Source organism: Dromaius novaehollandiae, chromosome 11 (genome assembly GCF_036370855.1).
Source record: "Dromaius novaehollandiae isolate bDroNov1 chromosome 11, bDroNov1.hap1, whole genome shotgun sequence".
NCBI classification, from domain to species: Eukaryota; Metazoa; Chordata; class Aves; order Casuariiformes; family Dromaiidae; genus Dromaius; species Dromaius novaehollandiae.
In genome coordinates this window covers 15,160,699-15,169,703 of record NC_088108.1, presented here as the reverse complement: position 1 = coordinate 15,169,703, position 9,005 = coordinate 15,160,699, and the positions used below count along the sequence as shown (strand labels likewise).

General features: G+C 44.4%; 1 protein-coding gene across 8 annotated transcripts in view; it reads left to right on the top strand.

The window, feature by feature from the left end:
- The first annotated feature begins 294 nt into the window (after positions 1-294).
- Positions 295-9,005, top strand: part of HDX (highly divergent homeobox) — a 54,047-nt gene continuing 45,336 nt past the window's right edge. Inside the window, exons 1-2 of one of the 8 annotated variants that reach the window (XM_064518283.1) lie at positions 296-508; positions 8,169-8,346. The gene's annotated coding sequence lies outside the window, so the exon portion shown is untranslated. Of the gene's footprint in view, positions 509-970; positions 8,347-9,005 lie in introns of those variants that run through there. The other 7 variants (XM_026101287.2, XM_026101286.2, XM_064518285.1 and 4 more) reach the window with 7 other exon arrangements.

The window sequence follows — 9,005 nt, the reverse complement described above, 5'->3', positions numbered from 1 at the left end:
CGCCCCGCTCCGCTCCCGCCCTGCGGGGACGCGTCCCGCTGCCGCATCCCCGGCGGGCGGCTGGGCGCCCCCGGCGGGCAGGGCAGGCGCAGGGCAGGCGCGGCGCAGCGGGGCCCCTCAGGCGGGCAGGGCCGGCGCCCCGGGGGGCAGCAGGCGCCGCCCGCGGCATGGAGGCGCGGCGCTGAGGCGCGGCGGCCCCGGGGCGGGGGGCTGCGCGGCGCGGCGCGGCCCCTCCCCCGCCGCGGGGCTGTTCCCCGCAGCGACCCCCCGCAGCCCGGCTGTTCCCTGCACCGCACGCCCCCCCCCGGGCGGGAGGGGCGGGGGCAAGCACTGTCCCGGCCGGCGCTGATCTTACGCTCCCATTGGCCGCTGTCTGCGCTGACGTCACGATCATGATGAGAATTAATGATCGGAGGCGCTGATTTCATTGTGTGACGCCGGGACCGACCCAGCCGAAACCGGCTGAATCCGGAGCCCCGAGCCCCCCAGACCAGCCCCGCGGAGCACGGTAAGCCTGGCGCTGCGCACGGCGCTCGGGGGCGGCGTGCGCGCCGGCCCCCTGCAAGGGGGAGCGAGGACGGCGGCTCCGCGCCCCGCAGGGAGAGCGCGCCGGCCCCCGCGGGGCCGAGGCCGGGGAGGCCGCCCCGTGGCGGGAGGCCTGGCTGTGGGGGAGGGCGCTCGCTCGGGCCAGCGCTCGCGGACCAAACTCGGCCGCGCACGCGCACTCCGCCTCCCCCGGCGGTCCCGCAGTGGCAGGCGCTGCCGCCCTCCGCCGCCGGGGCACTGCGCACGCGCACGGCCGCCCGCCGCACGGGGAGGGGGGCCGGCTGCGCAGGCTCAGGGGCCGTCGCGCGCGCGTGCGCACTCCGCCGCCGTGCGCGGGAGAGGAGGCCGCGGCCGGCCGGCGTGCGGGGCGCTGATGGAGGGGCTGCCGCGCGTGCGCGTCGCTCTGCGGCCGCGCTCCTTGCTGGGGGCGTCGCGGGCCAGCGGCGCGCATGCGCACCCCACCGGGCGCCGGGGCACGGCCGCGCGGCGCCGCTTTTTCTTCCATTTTCCCCTCCGTTTTCGCCCCCGCCGAGCCCTCGTGCAGCGCGGGACGGCTCCGCAAGCGCCTCCGCCCCTGGAGCGTGGGGCAGGGGGGGTCGTTCGGCTGCTCGCAGCGTGGGGCGAGGCGGGAGCAGCCGCGTCGTCGTGCAGCGGCTCGTAGCCCCTTTCCCCTGGGGACTTTTGTCTCTTCAAGGCTGTGGTTCGCCCCGCTCCCGCGTCAGGCACAACCTTTCGCGGCGGCGGTTGGGCAGGGCGTGCGCTTGCCTTAGGGTTTTATTCCTGAAGGCTTGGGGTGGGGGCAGGCTCGGTGTGGGCAGTTCGGAGGGTGGCACCAAGGCTGGGGTCTGCCCCCGCTGGTAGGAATAAAAACAGACCCCAGGCCTGTCACCCAGCACTCATGTAGCCTGGAGTTGGGGACACTTGGATTAAGAACATATATTCTTCCAGTTTGTCTAGGTGTGGAAGAATATTTCTTATTTGATGTACCACTATACCTGTGTTGAGTTTTACTAAGGTGTATGTCACATTCTGCAAATAGACATACCATGCTAGTGGATTAAATGGCTGGTGTTTTTCCACTCTTTAAACTAAGCTTGTTGTTAACATCATTAAATATCAGGCTCTATTTGTTTTGCACATAGTTTAAAATGCTGTATTTTGTGGCGCATACTATTGGTAAAGCGGTAAGACAGGTTCAGAGTGCCTGTAGTGTCCTATATACCCTTCCTAAATAACTACTGTTAGTTAAATTACAACAGGTGCCTGTGCTTTGTGAATAAACACAGGCACTAATTTTAAGGAATGATAATTCTTGAGCAGAAAAACTGAGACATCATTTGAATGGTCCTAACCACCGCCCATATTCTATATTTGTTCCAGTTGGACACAGTATTTTATTAAATTATGGTTGGAATAAGTGTTTACAGGGTAACGGTGTCTTCATTGTCTGTATCTGGTCTGTAGTTCTCCAGATTTGGAACAAAAACATCTTTTGAGAGTTTTCTGGTTTTAATATAGTTGCATAGCATACTGTGCAAGGACTTCTACTGCTTCTGTTCTTTTTACCTTGTATAAGAAACATACCACTGGTAGTTATTGAAAAAGCTCTAGATGTAACTAAAGATTTTACTAAACTGCTAACCAAAAGTAGTTCTAAATCATCCAAACTGGCATCTTAAACCAGCTCACATCGCCAGAGTAAAACTAAATTTCATTATTCTTTTTGTTTCTGTGGTGTAATGTAGCTCTTACAAATGCTTGTATACCTACTTAACTTAAAACATGTGGCTAATCCAGTTGAAGTCAGAAGGTTCATTTGCATGAATAAAGTTAATGGGATGCATTAGTTTGCAGAGTTGTGGTCATAGCTTATACTGCTATTAAGTTACTGACAACTGCCTAATTTGTGACTAACAAAGGGCTGAATCTTAAAAGTAGAACTGTGATACAGTGTTACAAATGCTTTAGTTAGTGAAGAAGGAAGCAATTGTCCTGCTAGCCATGGATATTTAAAAGAAGTAGCTTTATAAGATAGAATATATTCTACCTCCTATAAGCATAGTATACTGCACTTACAGGTCCAGTGTCTTTGTACATGGCGTATATTTCCCTTGGGATGTGCAAAAAAAAAAAAAAAAAAAAGAAACACCAAAACCAAAAGCCTAAGGTCTTGGTAGACATGGAAGGTGAATTGAATGAATGCAATTACAGTTTAGGTTTCCAAGACTGTAGCTAATGGTGCCACTACTGCAGTTTTTTATTTATATGTATAGTAGATTTCTTATTATAGTTGCAGCTTTATCTCAGATTTATATTGGTGCCAATTTTTTTTTTTTCCCCGCTCCTTACTACTTTTTTATTGCTGCAGATTTGTGGAGGGAAAAATAAATTGCGGAGGATAGTGATTTTTCTTGTACCTGTTTTGGCTAGACACTAGAATAATAGGCTTTTGGACTTGTGTAAGATGACTTTTTTTATTTTAATGAACACTTGTTTGTTGCTGATATTAAGAATCTCTCAGAAACTGCTTGTTCCTTTTTATCATTATGTGTTAATCCCTGACACTTTTATGATGTCTTGATAAAGAGTTTTATGTTTAGTTATGTGTTGGCTTATAGTCTGAGTAAAAATTTCTTGTTAAGTATAGTTAGCAGAAACCAGTTTTGGATATGAATTATTTGAATGAGAGGACTGTCCTTAAGTGTGCAGGTTTTATTTCCTATCTGTCAAATTAATTAGTGTTTTCAACGCACTAGTCTACAAAGACTTAACATTTTTTTTAGGTAGTTCCAATGGGCTTACTATTTAGAATAATCGACACTAAGACTAATGCTATAAATTATAGGGAGAAGTAGACCATAGAAAATTTTTTTTGATCTTTGAAGTAGTCATTACAGAACAGCTACCTAACTGCTGTATTCACATTTCTTAGGGAGGAATCATGTACACAGGAAAATTCCAGTTTTCTCATTGTTGTTTCTTCTTTTGTGGTACTCCTTGTCACCAAACATTTCTGAGCTTCACCCAGTCTCCTGGGGAGATTCGTTGTTCTGGATGCTGATTAAAGTTAGCTACAAGAGAAGAATTTGGCATTTGTGGCAAATTATGTGGGATTATTGTTACATTAAGTACATGTTTCATAAAGTGAATGTGCTATCTACTTCAGAAGCAAGCTCCTCTTTAATTCTGCTGTGTTCTCCCCTCTCCATTTGTGCTCCTTCTTGCCACAAAAAGGGAAGGAGGGTGGATACTATGGAAAAATTTGCTCAAGCACTGCTTTTTTTGTTGTTGTTGTTGCTGTTTGTTTGGGGTTTTTTTGTTTGTTTGTTTGGTTTTTTTTAAGAATACCTTCCAGTGTGGCAAGTTTAAACGTATTAGTAGGATAGTCCTTTGTAAGGCTGGTATCCAGCAGTCCTGGAGAAACCGGAAGGACGCTGAGTTCCAGGTTTTGCTGTCAGTCAACGTAGAGCAGTCACATCCTGGTGCCTGACTCCAAGGCTTGGACTGAATTTTCATCTCCCTAATCACAGCATAGAGAGAAGGAGTTCTTTTTGGTACTACTGTTAGTTTTTTAATTAGTATTCAGTTAAGAGAGGGAATGAGGAATAATGTCTGTCTTGATGGGTTTACAGGGGGTTGAGGAATAGGAGACCACTGAAGTGGAAAACCAAATAAGGTTAGTTGGCTTAGAAGGTGTAGCAAGCGTGGAGGAAATATTTGCAGGAAACATGCTTTTTCAGTTTTGGTAGGTTATCTGCACTGTCACTTAGCCAGCAACCTGCTCAAAGCTACCTTATTTTATTACTAGAGCAGGCAAATGTTGAATCCTTAAAACTACTGCTTTGTCATCTTTCTCTTTTCAGTTTGCATACCACTTTGCCTGAATTTAATAAACTGAAAGTTCTTTCTGTAACAAACTCTCTTTTCAGTTCCAGTGTGTTGCCCACCAGCTGGACATCTGGTTTTTCAAAATCATGTTCAACTGCATGCTTTCTAAGCCTGTCAAGACAAGGTTAAAATTATATTATGACAAAAATCCAGGTAGCTTTCTAACTTTGAGTCTGAGGTTCAAGAAAAAGGTGAGAAATCCTGAAGAAATTAGATTGCTTCAAAGGTACACAAATTGGGAAGAAGAATTGATTTCCTCTGAAGTTACTGAGATTTCCGAATAGTACTGAGTTCATTATGAAGATGTGTTAACTGGTGATTCTTTTGATACTAATGTAGCTACATTACTACATAGTAGTGTCATCACTTTGACTCTAATTTATGTATAATTCCACTGACTATCAAGAATCTCGCATATTAAAGAAAATGTGTTAATCTCTGTCTGTCTAGCTATGGAAATTGTTGCTAACTAACTTTTCTCAAAAAAAAAATCAATGTAATACTTTGATAAACATACCCAGTATGATTGTAGTCTCAAAGACAGTAAAATTTTGCTCTTGCAGATGCTTGAGTGCTTATTGTGCTTAATGTAGATAAATTGCTAGGTCTGACAGGTATGGAAGAGTAAGCGAAATTTGTTGTCTGTAAACGTGGGATATGTTGAGACAATGCTTCATGAATTTATATGATGGTTTTGGAGTTTGTGTGGCTTGTTAATGAAATTTCCAAACATTCAGTAATGTATTTATTCAACACAGGGTACTGTTTTAAGTATTCTAAATAAGTGCTTCAGAACCCTGCTATGCTCTGTAGTGTTCTGAAACTTGAACACGAGTGAATTTGGTAGCAAACTGATTTCTATCTAGACTTTACAGATGTTGTATTATCAGTGTTTATTTAACTTGTAAGACAGGGTACCTCCTGTGTACTGTTGTGAAATCAGTGTGCCAATTAGTGTTTTGTCCTGTGGTATTAAGACTGAATACTCAGAGATTATTACTAATATTTGAAATATTAGTAATACTCTTCTGATCTTTTATTCCTAGTCATAAGTTACTAAGTAGGCAATTGCCAGAAAAAACTCTAATCCCAAAACAAATAACCAAACAGAAAAAATGAATGTATGAGCTGAAATTAGGGCGATTCCAAATTTCTTTTCTTGTTCTGTGTAATCTGAGATCTTCATGAGAAGCCATATTTCCTGCGCACCTATGAGTAGAGCATGTCTCGTGAGATTTTGCTATATCTGCAATCCTGATAGCAAAAAATAACCTGCAGCTTCTTTGTGTGAGGGGGAGGGTGTTTTTTCTTGGGACTTTATTCCAGACATTAGTACTCTATGTTGTTATCTAATCTTTGTACTCAGTTTAGAGCTTAACATCTACTTTTTAATAACATGTTATAGCAACTAACAGTAGTTCAGAGTATCTTAGGATGCAAAAGAAGGTTTGCTGTAACAGTCCTCTTGGTACCCAACTACTGGTTTTCTTTGAGGTTAATATTTTAAATAGAATTTGAACTGAATTTTGTGGGTGGTTGGGTGGTTATAACTGCCTGGATAGCCCTGCTGAGCCTTATGCACCTGTTTTGGTTTATTCTGCAATTTAGGCCTAAACTTCTCTTGCCTCTAGTAAAAGATTGTTTAAAAAATTTTGGATGAATTAATTGGCAGAGCAGTATGGATAAAATTGATTTACAGAATGAGTTAGCTAATGATATTTATTGTCAATTGGGACTGTTTTTTTTTTAAAAAAAAAATCAATTTAATGTCCCTTCTGTAATTTTGGTAAACCCATGTGGACAGTAGGAAGTGGTAGAGAGCTATGTATTGACTTAGAATTCAATATATCTAAAATACAAAAAGCATTAATAAAGTAATGTTCACCTGCTTATTTGAAATTTGAGTTTGCATTTCAAAATCTAAAGTTATGGCTCAATTTCAATAATTCTGCACTGGTAGGGTCCTACAGTGTATTTATTTCAGCCCATCTCTCATGGCCTCCGCATGGATAACTCTCTTCAGCTGTACTTGGTCAGACTTGAAAGTAAAAGGAGCTAAGGAATCTTGCAAGTATTTTGACTCGTGGATGTAGTTTCCAAGTAATTAAGAGAAACTGCAGAAATGAAATGTCCATGGAACCAGACTGCAACCTCTCTTCAGTTTAGCTAGGCAAGGTCTGCCATGCAATGCATATAGAAGAAATAACTCTCTTGATCTTCAAATAAATCTTAGTGCTTCACCTCATCCTTATCTAAACTAAAGATTGATTTAATGTAGAAGTGAACTTGGATATAGAAATCCAAATCTCTAGCACATAATTAAAAATAGTGCTAAGTGCCGGAGACACTTTATTTGCAGGTCGTCAGGTTGGATTCCAAAACGTTGTCATGCGATTGGAGGGGTCCGTGTTGTCTTGCAGTTGGTCAGTTGTTGAGCTATTTGGAGAACACACTGCTTTTTAATGAGCCTATGTATGGTAATGCTGCAGCTATGGGATGACAGGCTTTGTTTTCTGCATCCGGAAAGATAGGTGTATAAATATTTCTGACAACTGTTGTACCAGGTCATTTGTGGGTACTGATCTCAACTGAATGAAATGGGATTGCTGATACTGAGAGTAGTAGGTACAGAGCTGTGGGCTGGGTCCTGCCAATCGTGAGGGTGGAAAAAATCGCAGAATTAATTTCAATGTAGCCTTTAAAATTAACATAAATCAGTGGATGACTGCATCCACTTATCCATACAGGAGATCTGAAGACTGTTCCTAACTTCATAAGGTAGATTTTTATGAACTTCATTGATTTGTTAATGGGTTAATAAATGTGTCCTCTGTAGCTTGTTATAAAGTCCTTGAAACAGCAGAGTATTGAGAAAGAGGGTCTCCTTTGCCCAGCTCTCAGCCTGTGGCACAATACGGATTCAGTGGGATGCGTAAATCCCAGGCAAAACCTCACTTGTAATGAATCTGGTAGCCTTTAAGAGTGCACTGGACTGAGAGTCTGAAGTAAGAATTGGGAGCAGAGGTAAAAATGTGATTGAAAAATCACCTTTCATTTTAAGTATTATTGAAAAGAAAACAATAACTTTTATAAGTCAGTATTTAGTTATTTTGTACTATTTATTGATCCATGGAGGAAAGTAAACTCTGGAATGAAAGCTCTGGCCTGCAGAAATTTTACTATGAATTCTAGATAAACTCAACGTTAGTGTATCTTTCTACTTTCCACCTTTCCATTCCAAATTCCCAGAAATAATAAGTAAAAGTTTGGCTACAAAGGGTTCCCCCATTCCTTTTATTTTCCTGCAAGGCGATGGTGGGATTTCTTATTCTGTAGTTTGTTCTGCGTTATTTTGATGCTTATACTGAAAGCATTAAAAATAACTTGTGGCTGTTTGCTTGTTTTCTTTTGGTTCTTCTTGAAGCACAAAGTCAGATGCAAATTGCTGCAGGACAATAGCTCGTTTTGTCCCAGCTAGCAGCCTCCTGTTTAAGACAAGACAAAGGCCCCATTCTGGGAGTCCTGTGGTGAAGGGGCATTTCTTATTGGTTTCAGTAGCATTAATTGGTAATGATATAACCAGAGGATTATATGTAACTTTCTTGTTTGGAGTATATAATAAGACCTTAAATTCCAAGTTTACCATCAGGGAGTCTCTTCTGTAGTAGTTTGTTTGTACTTAATATTTTGTTCATACTTAGTAACATTCAGCTGCCTACCCTTTCCAATCTTAGGCCTGAATTTTCATGGGTAATGGAAGCTGTAGCTGCTTTAACTTGTTCGCCAAACCGCTGCTGAAAGAGGCTGCCTTGGCCGTGTCCACCTCAAGCACCGCTCTGCCGCAGGCCTGGCGTAGTCATGCACTGAGCCTGGCTGGGACGCCGGCCGCCTGGACACCTCGCTCCATCAGAGGTGAAGGGTCTCTCTTTCAGCCTGGTCTGTGTCCTGATGTGCTTTGCCATTAGTGTGCAGCAGCAGCTGTATGGGCACAAGGGGTGGCTTGTGGGAGGAAGCAGGGAGGAGAACTTCTCCCACCAACAGTGCCGCTGGGCGGGCGATAGTGCCCTGCACTGCTGTGGGGTGACTGCCCTGCTGCTCCTGGCCCTGGCTCCAGCCCCTGGTACCTTCCTCCTCAGCAAAGCTGTCTCAAGGGGGAACCTTTTGATGAGCATACCGATACAGAAAACTTCACCCTGCTGAGCTGCTGTTAGCAATGGGAGGGCTGTGAGTCTTTTGATTCTGGTTTAGCATGCTGAAAAAGCTTAGTGCAGCTCCAGACAAAGGAAAGAGGCCAAGAACACTTCCTGAGGACTGCGGCTAGGGGCTGGGTTCAGTAGCCGGCACTGGCTTATAGTGCTGTAAAGTAACCTTGAAGTGTTCTCAACAGACCTAATTTATAGCCATAGGGTACAGCTTCCCAGTAATTTTAATCTTTCTCCACACAGGCTGTGATTTGGGTGGTTCATCCCATCCCTTCCTTTGTGTTAGTGCATTAGCATTGCGGTCGGAAGGACCAGAACTGGCTGACTGCCCCCCTCCTGCCCCATGAGTTGGCCTTCAGTATTGGTCCT